The sequence below is a fragment of the Paroedura picta genome, chromosome 7 (assembly GCF_049243985.1).
Source record: "Paroedura picta isolate Pp20150507F chromosome 7, Ppicta_v3.0, whole genome shotgun sequence".
NCBI classification, from domain to species: domain Eukaryota; kingdom Metazoa; phylum Chordata; class Lepidosauria; order Squamata; family Gekkonidae; genus Paroedura; species Paroedura picta.
Window position 1 is genome coordinate 100,326,978 of NC_135375.1, and position 13,325 is coordinate 100,340,302.

The following is a 13,325-nucleotide window of genomic DNA, read 5'->3' on the forward strand; positions in this document are numbered from 1 at the left end:
CGAACTACTTCCCAGAAATGCTGGATTTCTGTGGAAGTTCAGGGGGGCAGGAGGCTTAGCTAGATGGCAGACAAGCTGATACCTCCCCTCTTCTCCCCCCATAAGCTCTTTTCCTGCATTGTACAACCTCTGGACAATCTGCTAGGCTGTGTTCTCATAATTAGGAAGTGACAATGTGGCTTTGACAGGCGCTCTGGGTGCCTATTGTAAGCTGACAGGTCATGTTGGAACATGCCCCGGAGTCATCTACTGTATGCTGGGATTCCACAACGGATACCAGAGAAAGTCCTTGCAGAGCATGTTGACAGAGAACAACGTGGCAGTTGACTCTTAAGAGTTTGGGTAGTTTTTGTTGCACACTGGCTGTTCTTGACCAAGGACCTGTTTTGCCTGCTCTACAGTAGCTGTCCAACAAAGTTGCTTATTACACTAGGTTTTATTATGGGATGGGGGGAAGCCATACCTTAATGATAAAGCATATTCTTTCCATGTACAACCATTAAGCTTGCACGTGCAATACTGTACAGATTCTGATTTTTTATATTTTAAAGCTGTTTTTAAATTTTAAAGCGCGCTAAATAATTAATATTTGTATTCTGATTTTCTTTTTTCTTTTTTGTTCAGCCTTATGGGTCCCTGACTTGTTATCTCAGGCTGGGGTTTTGTTCCCTTTCTGTTTTGCATATTCTTTGTCTGTCCACCCCTTTCTAAGGTGCCAGCATCAACCGCCCCGCCATCCTTGGCTAAGAATATCCCAAGCAGCAGAAGATTCACAAAACTGCTTTGTGTCCAGGAGCAGGCAGCAGGGGGGATAATGGACTGATGGCCCGCCACAGCACATGGCGTCATCACTGGCTCAAAGTGATGCCCTCCACCTCTTCTCTCACAAGTGCAGTGGTTTATGCTAGAGCCAACAGCACTTGCATCGTTCTTTGCAATCGTTTGAGGACAGCCTGTTCTATAGTATTATAACAGGTGGAAGAGAATGCCAGGAATGTGTTTCCTTTCTCCACTCCTGATACGCAAGCCACTCAAGATGCCTGGTTGAAACAAGCCAACGGCTCATTTAACTTGCATGCTGCCCTTTAGGAACTTTAGACTCAGTGAGGTTCCCGTTTGTTTCAGCACAGTTTGCTTACGGTTACTGGCGGATTGGGTCCGATGATAACTAGTGGAGAACGAGAGGCATCTGGCTTGCACATCTCTGGAGTGTTAAGTCTAATACTGGTTTTGCCCCATGGGCTGCATTAATCAAAGCATTCTGAAATTCTTGGCCCTAATATGCTGGCGTCATCCAAAGACATTGTGTGTGTGGGTAAAATGGTATCATATCAAAGCTGCTATGGGGTGAACCCGTGGGGTTTTCAAGGCAAGAGACATTCAGAGGTGGCTTTCCATTGTTTACCTTGGCCTAGCAACTCTGGACTTCCTATTTAGAAGAAGAGTTGGTTCTTATATGCCGCTTTTCTCTACCCAAAGGAGTCTAAAGCAGATGCTAGCCACCTTCCCTTTCTTCTACCCACAACAGACGCCCTGTGAGGGAGGCGAGGCTGAGAGAGCCCTGAGGTTACTGCTCGGTCAAAACAGCTTTGGTGAGCCCAAGGCCACCCAGCTGGCTGCATGTGGTGGAGCCTGAAATCAAATCTGGCTCACCAGATTAGAAGTCTGCACTCCTAATCAGAAAAAGCCCTAATTTTGGTTGACGGCAGTCGCACCTGCCTTGGCAGCTTCCCATCCAAATACTGACCAAGGCTGATCAGGTTGACAAAATCAGGCTTACTAGAGACGCTGCTCAGCTGTAGATCAAGTGCTGGCCACTTGATTGCTAAGAAGATCTTTAAATACACGTATGATATTTTGAATGGAGAATGCTGCTTTCTACTTGGTCAGATCTTTAGGTTAGTATTATCTAACCAAGAACAGGTTTTCAAGAGGTTGGCCAGGGAAAGGCCCTTCCCAGCACCTGAAGTCCTTTACTTGGAGGCCAGGGATGGACCTTTATCACCTTCTGTGAAGAGAGCATGAACACCACTAAGTCCCATTCCCTTCCTCAAACAAGAAGCCATCACTCTTCCATGGAAGTTCACTGGGTGACTTTGGGCCAGGTACACATTCTCAGCCCACAGAGATGATGTGATGACAGAATGGAAGGGAGACCAGAGACCAGAGTAAGTTCCTTAAGTCCCTATCAATAGCTGTAATTACAAGTGATTGCATAACAACAGCCTAATTTACTAATAGTAGAGAGAGTGGTAAGAGCCTCTTGTGGCGCAGAGTGGTAAGGCAGCCGTCTGAAAGCTTTGCCCATAAGGCTGGGAGTTCAATCCCAGCAGCCGGCTCAAGGTTGACTCAGCCTTCCATCCTTCCGAGGTCGGTAAAATGAGTACCCAGCTTGCTGGGGGGTAAACGGTCATGACTGGGGAAGGCACTGGCAAACCACCCCGTATTGAGTCTGCCATGAAAACGCTAGAGGGCGTCACCCCAAGGGTCAGACATGACTCGGTGCTTGCACAGAGAGAGTGGTCAGAATGCCTGTTTGTACTGGCAAGATACTCTGTAAAAGATCCAAAACACACACAAAACGTAGGATTTTTTAAATAATAGGAAACCAAAAACTGCACAAAACAGTCTGCTAAATTTCATATGGTTTAGAACTCTATATCAGCATAGGTCAGACAGTTTCAGGCTATGATCTTAATTCCTTTTCTAAACACAATGCCTGCTGGAGGACGCACGGATTATGCAAGCAGGGGTAGAGCCAGTGTCATGGTGCACCTCTGGCTTTCTGGGACAATCCAGGCTGACAATAAGAAAAGCCCATAGTGGATCACACATCTATCATAACAGCAAACAGAATCAAATGCACAGGGTCCCTCCTAAGGCTGAGAGCAAACACAGAACATCCTAAGAGAAGCACTGCATGGCTTGTCCTCTGGGATTTTGGTTTGGGGCAACATGGCTACTTGCAGCCTGTGTCTGTAGAGTTAAGACTAGGGATACTAGCCTCCAGGGGAACCTGAGGATCCTCTGGAATAGAGTTATCAGCTCTGGGTTGGGAAATACCTGGAGACTTTGGGGGTGAAGCCAGAAGTGGGCAGGATTTTGGGTGGAAAGGGACCTTGGGGGAGTCAAATGCTATTGAGTCCCCCCTTCAAAGCAGCCATTTTCATCAGGACTGAATGGCATTGTAGCCCACTGAGGTCCCTGTCTTCCCCAGGCCCCATCCCTAAATTTCTAGGAGATTCCCAACTTGATGGCAACACTGTTCCCCCTGACTCCATCCTCAGCCAATGGCCACCCACAGAAAGCAATCTATTATCTAAAGGCCTGTTGTGTGATGGGATGGGGGCCCAGGAGGGACACAACATTTTGTGTCCCCTAGCCCAACTTCATTCATCAGCACACCCGAAGGTTTAGAAATAGAGGCGTGTTGTCTCTTGTCATGCTTTTCCTCCAGCAGAAGAGTCGGTGGGAGGCTCCAGTGGGCCAGAGGAGGGGCTTCAGATTTGCCTAGAGAGATGCCGGTGGATTTGAAAGGGTTTCCTGCTTTTTAAAGTGGATTGGGTTAATCCTGGTTTGACTGGTTTGGCCTCATTTTAGATGCTGCATGGGATGACTCAGAGAAGATTAGCATTTCAAAGTGCTGCTTTGACACAACAGGCCCATTTACATTTTAAGCCTGGGCTGGAGGAAGTCTTCAGAAGGGAAAGAAATGCTGCACTAATTCATTCCTAATGTATGTGAGTGTAAGTAACACAAATTACACACACACAGGGAAATTTCTTTGAAACAGGCATGGTGGGCACCTGCTACAGTTGTGTGTACCTTCTGGTCCTCCCCTCCTTCTCCCCAAAAGCATCTCACTCCAGCCAACCCTGACCTTCATCTCCATGGAGCAAAAGGTGCTTTGAAGACAGGGTTGCCAACCATGCACTAGAAAGTTCCTGGAGGTCTGGGGGTAGAGTTTGGATGGGGGAGGGAGTTCAGCAGTGAGCCCACCCGCCAGATGACCTCTGTAGTCTGGAAAGCTGCTGTCATTCCAGATCTCCAGCTGCTACCCTATCCAAAGAAGGGAGGTTTACAAAGAGGCCAGGACACCTTTCCAAGGAGCACTCATTGCTGTTGAAGCGTCCTGCTACCGTTTTGTGATGTCAGCACTGCTGCAACAATTCTGTGCTGCCAGATTCAAATCCAATAGAAGGAGAGCTGATCTTTATACCCTGCTTTTCACTACCCAAAGGAGTCTCAAAGAGGCTTACCTTCGCCTTCCCTTCCTCTCCCCACAACACACACTCGGTGAGATAGGTGGGACTGAGAGAGCTCTGACAGGACTGCTCTGTGAGAACAGCACTATCAAGGCTGTGACAAGCCCAAGGTCACCCAGTTGGCTGCATGTGGAGGAGAAGGGATAAAATCTGGCTTGCTAGATTAGAAGCTGGCTCTTGGTGCTGCCGGACTCAAATCTAATTGCTTTCGTGCAGGCCAATATGGCTACCTTCTGAAACCATTTTGTGGTGGCGCTGACTTCTATTTCCCATAATTCTGCAGGTGCTCGCATATGCTCTGCGAGTCTGGGAACCCCTGGCTGAAGGTGTCTGAAACCAGTGCTGTGGACAGCCATGCAAAGCGCCTCCCTTGTGGAACTTATTTGTGGGAGTCATGAAGCCTTATTTTAAACGAGCCCCTCGCTACTGAGTGTGTTGAGACCTGAAGCGCATTTGCCTTTTGAATTACTGTGGAAAACTCATTTCATTCTTGTCCTCCAACTCATGTTGGTACACTAAAATCATTGGGAATGTAGGTAGGCAAGGATTTTCTTCCTGTGTCTGATCTCCATTGAAAAATGACAACACAGCGGGCTTCACGCACCTTACCTCAAAAAGCCTTACAAACCCCAGCGAGGTTGACCTAGATCAGCCTTTACCAACTTTTATACCATTGAGAAGACCCCAAAACAGTCTTCAGGGTTTGAGAAACCCAAGAAGTGGCCCAATGATGCAGAATATGGTTAGGAAACATAACTGAGGACACACCTACCTGGGGCCCCTCCCCACCAGGCCCATTGGCCATTTTGGGAAGGGGTCATATCACCCGATAAATATTTAACAAATTAAAAAAATATAAAAAGATTTAATTAACTCCCGCCCATTCGGGAAACCCTTCCAGGGCTGTCAAAAAAGCCCAGGGTTTCACAAAACCCTTGTTCAGAAAGCCTGACCTAGATTATGGAATGTCGCACCACTTAGAAAGTTCACTGTAAAGGCAAGAGTCAAACCAGGGATGCCACTCAAGCTCCCAACAGCATTCTGGCAACTCTCAGTGGTTGTTCCTCGAATTGTGAATCATTAATAGCATCCACCAGAGCCCAAAGAGAATTACTCAGTGAGGACAGCTCTAATAGAACTGTGACTAGACCAACATCACTCAGCTGGCTACATGTGGAGGATGAGTAGGGAAACAAACCTAGTTTTTCAGATTAGAGTCTGCTGCTCTAGAAGAAGAGTTGGTTCTTATATGCCCATTTTCTCTACCTGAAGGAGCTTCAAAGCGGCTTACAGTCACCTTCCCTTTCCTCTCCCCACAACAGACACAACAGAGGTAGGTGAGGCTAAGAGAGCCCTGATATTACTGCTCGGTCAGAAGAGCTTTATGCTGTGGTGAGCCCAAGGTCACCCAGCTGGCTGCATGTGGGGGAGTGCGGAATCGAACCCAGCTCGCCAGATGAGAAGTCTGCACTCCTAACCACTACACCAAGCTGGCTTTCAAAAAAGCTATTGGGAATATTTTGTAATCTCACCTTTCGTCCAGTTTTATGGTTCTTTCATGCCAGTGTTTGTCCTCACAACAGCCCTGTGATGTAGGTTATACTGTGAATCTGTGACTTGTTCAAGGTCACCTGGTGAGTTTCCTAGCCATGTGGGTGGTTTAACGCAGGTCTCCCTGACCAGAATTCAACAGTCTAGACCTCATTGGCTCTTAAATGCCTGATTTTGTCCATGTACAGCTGTCAAGTTACAGCTGACTCATGGTGACTCCAACAAGGGGCTTTCAAGGCAAGTGACAAGCGGAGGTGGTTGGGAAATATCTGGAGATTTGGGGGGGGTGGAGCCTGAGAAGGGCAGGGTTTGGGGACTCTATAGTTTAATGCCATAGAGTTCACCTTTCAAAGTGGCCATTTTCTCCAGGGCCCATTTAGCATACACTAGATAATGTGCTTTCAATGCACTTTTGAAGTAGATTTTCCAGTTCTACACAGAAAAATCCAGTTGCAAAAGCACACTGAAAGTGCATTATCCAGTGTGTACGGAATCAGGTGAACTGCTCTCTGTCACCTTTAGATCAGTTGTAAAAGTGGGTGATCTCCAGCCACTACATGGAGGTTAATATAACAAAGGGAGGAACACACAGTGTAGGAGTGAAACAAAGAGAAATGCTAATAACAATAAACATCAAGTAATTCATGAACTTGTCACAGTTTCTTCCTTCCCTGAAAATATTGAATTGATGGCAGAATTCCTTTGAAGAAAACAACTGAAAACGTTTTGGTCTGTACCTTCTTCAGCTCAGTTCAGTATCAAAGTAAATCAAAAGCTGTTGTATGTCCCAGTCAAACATAAAAATGGTGGCTGGCCAAGAACCTATAGTGGGTTTCTCAATTACTGCCCTGATGTGCTCTCTCAGTGACATTCAGTACAGACAGAAATGTTTTCAATTCTTTTCCTCAAGCAAATTCTGCTATCAATTAAATATTTTTATCAAAGGAAGAAACTGAGACAAGTGTATGAATTATTTGATGTTCACTGTTATTAGCATTTACTACCTGGCGACTGGCAAACTTTACTCTGCAGATTCAAATGAGTAGCCATGCAGAATCTTCCTTGGTTGTCTTCCACTCAAGCACGGACCCTGGTTAGCTTCTGAGAACTGATGAGACAGGGCTATACCATGCCACCTTCCTTCCCCAAAGTGGCTGCTCACTCATTTGACATTTTAATGAGCTAATCCATTAAGTATCCAAGCTCTATTTTTTAGCTAATTATTTTTTAGCTAATTATTCTCAGTTGTTATAATGTAAACTGTCCAGAGCTGGATGAAAGTGTGGTATAAAAATCCAAATAAATAAATAAGTTCAGAAGTGAGGTCATCATGTCATGTCAGCAACATTGGGGTGATGTTCTAGTATTTGGGCAAAAACCTCAATGATAGAAGCCAAATTTACTATAGAATTTTTGCCCAAGCACCAGAGCACCGCCCTGACATTGCTTCATGATGATATTACTTCCGGGTCATGTTGGAAATGATGCAGACATGTAGCTGCAGTGTCGACTGGGCCTCCCTCCCGCTCTTGGTAAGGCTCCCCATCCCCTGCCAGTTACCAGGAAGGACCAAGTAACACTTAAATTTTTGTTTTTAAATGTATGCAACAAGGTTTGAATTTACTTATATCACAGTCCCTAACCCAAAAGAGCAACAGGATATAAAAACAAAGGAACCCCCCTGACTTCCCTGCAGGGTCCACAAATATTGAGACACAACCAGAGAAACTCTCCTTTTGGCCGTTGCAAGACAATAACATTAGTGTGTGTGGGGAGGTGATGAGACAGATGTCTCAAGGCTTTGGAAAAGCAGAGGCGACCCCCCCCCCCAGTCCTCTCACACAGCAAAGAGAGATCCCTCAATCCCTCCATAAAACAAGGAAAATCTTCTGTGTGCCAAGTAGATGCGTGGCCACTGAGTCATGACCCCTCCCATATATGTGGAGGGAATGGCAGGCAAAGGTTTGTACGGGACTGAAGGAATTCTCAGAGATGCTTTAGAAAGGGAAATTACAGGTACTCCCAAGGAGTCCAAGTGTGCAATCTTCTGCAATCACACTCCTACATATCTGTATAGCTTCCTGAAAGACTTTACGTGCCACTTCCTAATAAAGGGCTCACAACAATAATTGTTTGGACAACATACATTTTATGCATTATGAATCAACATGTCAGTAAAGTTAAACTGCATAGTCTATGCAGGGGTGGCCAAAAAACTGCAGTTTTCTATATGTCAATGGACTACAATTCCCATGAGCCTCTGCTGGCATGAGAATTGCCATCCATAGACATCTGGAGAACCACAATTTGTGGCCATTCTTGGTCTTTGGGTTTTCTTATACTGGCTCTTTCTTGATTTGAGCTGGTTTATTCTCAGCATCAGCCTGTGCAAGTCCCATGCCTTCTGATGTAGTCATTATGACCTAATGCTTATAGTTAAGTCCTATAATACGCCTGGTGCTCTACAGAGGTGCAGAACCCAGCCATTTAGTAGTGTTCTGAAGACCAAGGGCCCTTGAAGGAGGGTGCTGATAATCTAAAACTGCCTGCAGATGTTTCCCCAGACCAAAGCAATGGCTTCTTCAGGGCCGTTGAACGTTTGCCTCACCATTCACATACTGGTCTGGTCATTCTAGCATCCCACAGATGCCTCCAACAGAATTTAAGTGACTGGTGTTTTTTGGAGTCCATTTGCCTCTGGAGCTCTAGGATGCTGTAGAAACAGGAGTTGGCAGTTTTGAGGGAACAGGGATGGGGAGAGATGAGGGGTTTGCAAAGATGCAGGCACCTTGAGATGCAGAAATATGTCTGGTAACATAAGGTAGAGTAGTGGATAAGGTTGCCAGCTCTGGGAAATACCTGGATACTTTGGGTTAGAGATAGGTGTATGTGGGATTTGGGTCAGGAAGGAATCTCAGTAGAGTATAATGCTATGGAGTCCCTCCTCCAAAGCAGCCATTTTCTCCAGGAGAACTCATCTCTGTCATCTGGAGATGAGCTGAAAAATGGGGGGGGGGATCCTCAGGTTCCACCCAGGGACTGGGTCTGCTGCTCTGCTAAGTCTCTGTTTGCTGCCACTTGTGCTCTTCTTCTAACTTTATCAATACAGCACAGATTACAAGGTCTGCTATGCCTTCTCCTTCAAAGGAAACCTGCCCAGGAAATGGCCTCAGCTGGGGGAATGGGGGAGTATGTAACCCTTTAGAAAGCATTAGCATAGATAGTTGCAGAGGAATGGTTTGTCTGCTGTATGGAAACGTTACAGTCAGGTTAGACTGGTTTTTTGAGGGGGTAAGTCCTTTGTGTATCGAAAACAAGGATTTTAAAGAGCTTTTGAAACAAAATAAAGCAGTGATTTCCCGCTTGCTGAAGAGGTTTAGGGTTTTTTTTTAATTCAAAGGATAAATAAACTAGGCCATCTATAGATAATAAGCAAAGTATCTTTTACATTGAATGGAAAGATGCATTTTCTCAAAGTAAAGCATACTACTATATAGCTTCAGGTGGGCCTTTGTGCTGGTCTGCAGCAAAAGAACACACAAACACTTCTACCCAGAACAAAATTTAGTTGGTCTTAAAGGTGCCACTGGACTCAGATTTTGAGAGTCCTGTCAGGGCTCTCTCAGCTTCACTTCACTCACAGGGTGTCAATTGTGGGGAGAGGAAAGGGGAGGCGATTGGAAGCCGCTTTGAGACTCCTAGTAGAGAAAAACAGCATATAAAAACAACTCTTCTTGTTCTCCTGTAGGGTTTGGCTGTGGCCTGTTGAGTCTATTTCTTTATTTTGTCCCATTCCCACCCGCCAACAGTATCACAACTTCAAAGACAGACTTCAGTTCCACTGCTTTGAAACAGAAAGGGGGTCTTTAAACACAAGACTGAAAGGCCTGCAAATAACAAGTAGGTGAAGCAGAACGCACTGTCTAGCACCCTTCAGAAATTCATCTCCGGATGAGACAATCCCTGGGCTTCCCTCTCCTTCCTCACCGCGCACAGCTTTCCGACTGCTGCGTGTCAGTGAAATCAACATCCTGCTGCTGGCCTATCCGTAACCAAAAGTCAGCTGGAAGAAAATGTGGAGGAGGGGGAGGAATCCACTACTGGAGGCAGGGCAGGTCAGTCCTCTCCCTTTTTGATCTTAAAATCACCCCCCTCATATTCCTATGCGTGGCAGACCTGTATTTCAAGTGGCAAATTTGCCACCTGCTACTTCTGGGAGAAATAAATAAACTCACCCTGGTGAGTTTATTTATTTATTTCTTGTTGAATTTGCCACAAGGTTCCCTGTTCTTTTTGTTACTTCTGGGAGAAAAGCAACTTCTTTGGCCCTTCAGCGTAAAGCCAGTCACCAGGTTTTTTTCACCGCTAGCATGACCTCTCTTTGTGCCATCCCCCCACCCATTTGAGCATTTCTCATCAATATTCTATATAGATCCATTTAATATTTTTGGCCTGCAGCTGAAACACAGCTGGTTATCTCAAATCAATATGTAATTTTTCATCTCTTTGAGAGCTGGCTGTGTGCCCCTTCGCCCCGTCCTCTCTGCCTGTTATCTCTCCCATTTCTTCTTTCCCTGTTAGACTTTACCCTTTGTTTGTTTTCTGCGATTCACTTAGAAAATGTGTGTGCTACTTCTATGGAGACCTGTTCATGCTTGCTTGCAAGTAAAAGCACTACCAGGAGATAATAAAAACAACTACATGAATGATCGGCATTTATTTATAATTACAGTTCTATACCGCCGCTCCCTGCATAGCTGGCAGTATAGAAAAAAAGCCATTAAAAGCAGCCCACATATAAAATCAACATCAAACAACTATAGAGCAGCCTAAAAATATCCATAACACTGACCTTAGGCTATAGAAGCAGGCCATTAAAAAGCATTAAAAAGGGGGGGGGAAAGAAATGCTTTGATCGGGTGCCTAAAAGAATATAAAGTAGAGGCCAGTTGGGCCGCATTCCAAAGTGGAGGGGCCACCACTGAAAAAGGCTCTGATCCCCAAAGATCTATTTGTGTCATATTACCTTGCATTTATCTCAAGAAGAGTTCTTCACTACCTGAATAAGTCTCAAAGTGGCTTACAATCACCTTCCCTTCCTCTCCCCACAAGAGACGCCCTGTGAGGTAGGTGGGGCTAAGGGAGCTCTGACAGGACTGGTCTGTGAGAATAACACTATAAGGCAGTGGTCCCCAACCTTTTTTAGGCTGGGGACCAGCAGGGCAACTGCCCTGCCCGCGCATCGCGCATGCGCGCCCGGGGCCCTGATTCCCTCTCCCCCCCTCCCGCAGTAAGAAGCTTCCCGGGCCTCAAGCTTGTGGCCTGGGAAGTTTTTTATACTGCGGGGGGGGGGGGGCGGGGAGAGGGAACCGCAGCCCGGCGCCATGGCCTTCGCGGCCCGGCACCGGGCCACGGCCCGCAGGTTGGGGACCACTGCTATAAGGGATGTGATGAGCCCAAGGTTACCCAGCTGACTGCATGTGGAGGTGCAGGGAATCAAACCCGGCTTGCCATATTAGAAGCTGCCGCTCTGAACCCTTATACCAAACTGGCTCTCTCACAGTAGAATAGAGCCTTACAAAATGTTCAAAGCACTTTGCATACCATCTCAGTAATTCTCGCTTGGACTGGCCGTATAAAGTAGGCTGTAATTGTCATATCAAAAATGAGGTTACACCCTCCGTTGACCCTCAGCAATTCAGAAGTACCGCCGCCACTCCTCCACTTAACTTCTTTGTTTGGGACACATTTGCAAAGCACATCTACATTATTTTGCCTCTACTCAACATCAAATGCAAGACTTTCACCCAGTTCACACGGAACACGTTTATATTTTCCATTTTCAATATTTACATGTGTATAGTGCTACTAAGCAAGGAGATGCATTTCATGGTCATGAAGTAGAGTCACACCCAAATAAGCCATCCACCTCCTCCACCTCCTCCACCTCCTCCTCCTTCCAGCCTCCACTCTTTCCTGGCCTGGCAGTTCACTGGGATCCTAACCCATAGCTTGAGAATTATCTTCCTGTGATTAAATAGTGCACACTCTCAAGCAAGTGTGCATAGGCTTACTGCCAGTGATCTGAGATAGTCTATTGTCCCAAGCAAACCTGATAATGGAAGCTCCACAGGGTCAGCCCTGGTTAGTACTCGGATGGGAGACCACCAAGGAAATCCAGGTTGCCATGCAGAGCCAAACAATGGCAAACTCCTCTGTCTCTTGCCTTGAAAACCCCAACAGGGGATGCCACAAGGGGGCTGCCAGTCGATGGCACTTTTCACCACAACCAGAAAGTCCCCAGCTTAAATCTCACCTCTGCTGCTAGAGAATCATCTGCTGGCCTGGGCCAAACTACTATCAAGTTCAGCCCTCCTACCCACAGCAGAGTGGAGCCTAAGGGCACTGCGCTCACCCAATTCAAACAGGCTGTCAATCCCCGGCCCCTGAGAGGTATGTTTGGCTTCAACCAGGGCCAGGACCTTTTTGGTCCTGGCCCCTACCTAGTGGAATGAACTCCCAGCAGAGCTGTGAGCCCTTCTAGAGCTGGCACAGTTTCAAAGGGCCTGCAAGATGGAGCTCTTCAGCCAAGCATTTGGTTGGGGCCAAAAATGAGCAGCAGCATCTGAACTGGGCCCTTCCTGCAAACTCCCCTGGGATAAAATAGCACATATTTAAGGCAATTGCTTCAGACATGGAAGCAGTAACGGAATTTGAGAAAGGTATTTTAACTTGTTTGAATTTTAATCGGCTTTTAACTAATTTCTCCTTTGTTGTTATTTTAATCATTATGTATTAATAATCGTATTGTTAACTTCCCGGAGCTGGCTTGCCAGGAGGAGCGGTCATAGAAATATGAATGAATGAACTGATGAATGAGTCAATGAGTCAATGAATGAATGAATGAATGAATGAATGAATGAATGAATGAATGAAAGGGTTACTGAGCTAATGTATGTGAAGCAGCTAAACAACCAGAAAGCCCTGTGCCAGTGCAAAGTGCCATCATAAACAGGTCTCACGAATTCAACTAGATAGCCGTGCTGGTCTGAAGTAGCAGGAAAAAATTCAAGTCCAATGGCACCTTTAAGACCAACAAAGATTTATTCAAGGTGTGAGCTTTCGTGTGCATGTCTGAGGAAGTATGCATGCACATGAAAGCTCCCACCTTGAATAAATCTTTGTTGGTCTTAAAGGTCTCATGGAATTCACCCAAATAATCCCAGAGGGTATTCTCGTTAGACCTGGTCTGGATAGCCCAGACAAGCCTGATCCTGTTAGATCTTGGAAGCTAAGCAGGGTCATCCCTGACTAGCACTTGGAAAAGTGACCTCCAGGGAACACCAGGGTCATGAGGTGGAGGTAGGCAAGAACAAACCACCTCCTAACGCCTTTTGCCTGGCTGCCCGTCAATCTTAGCATCCCCTGGCTACATCACACACATGGTTACATAGCACACAGGCCACACAATAAATAAAACTCAAACAGGACTGTGTTGTAGTTTTCATA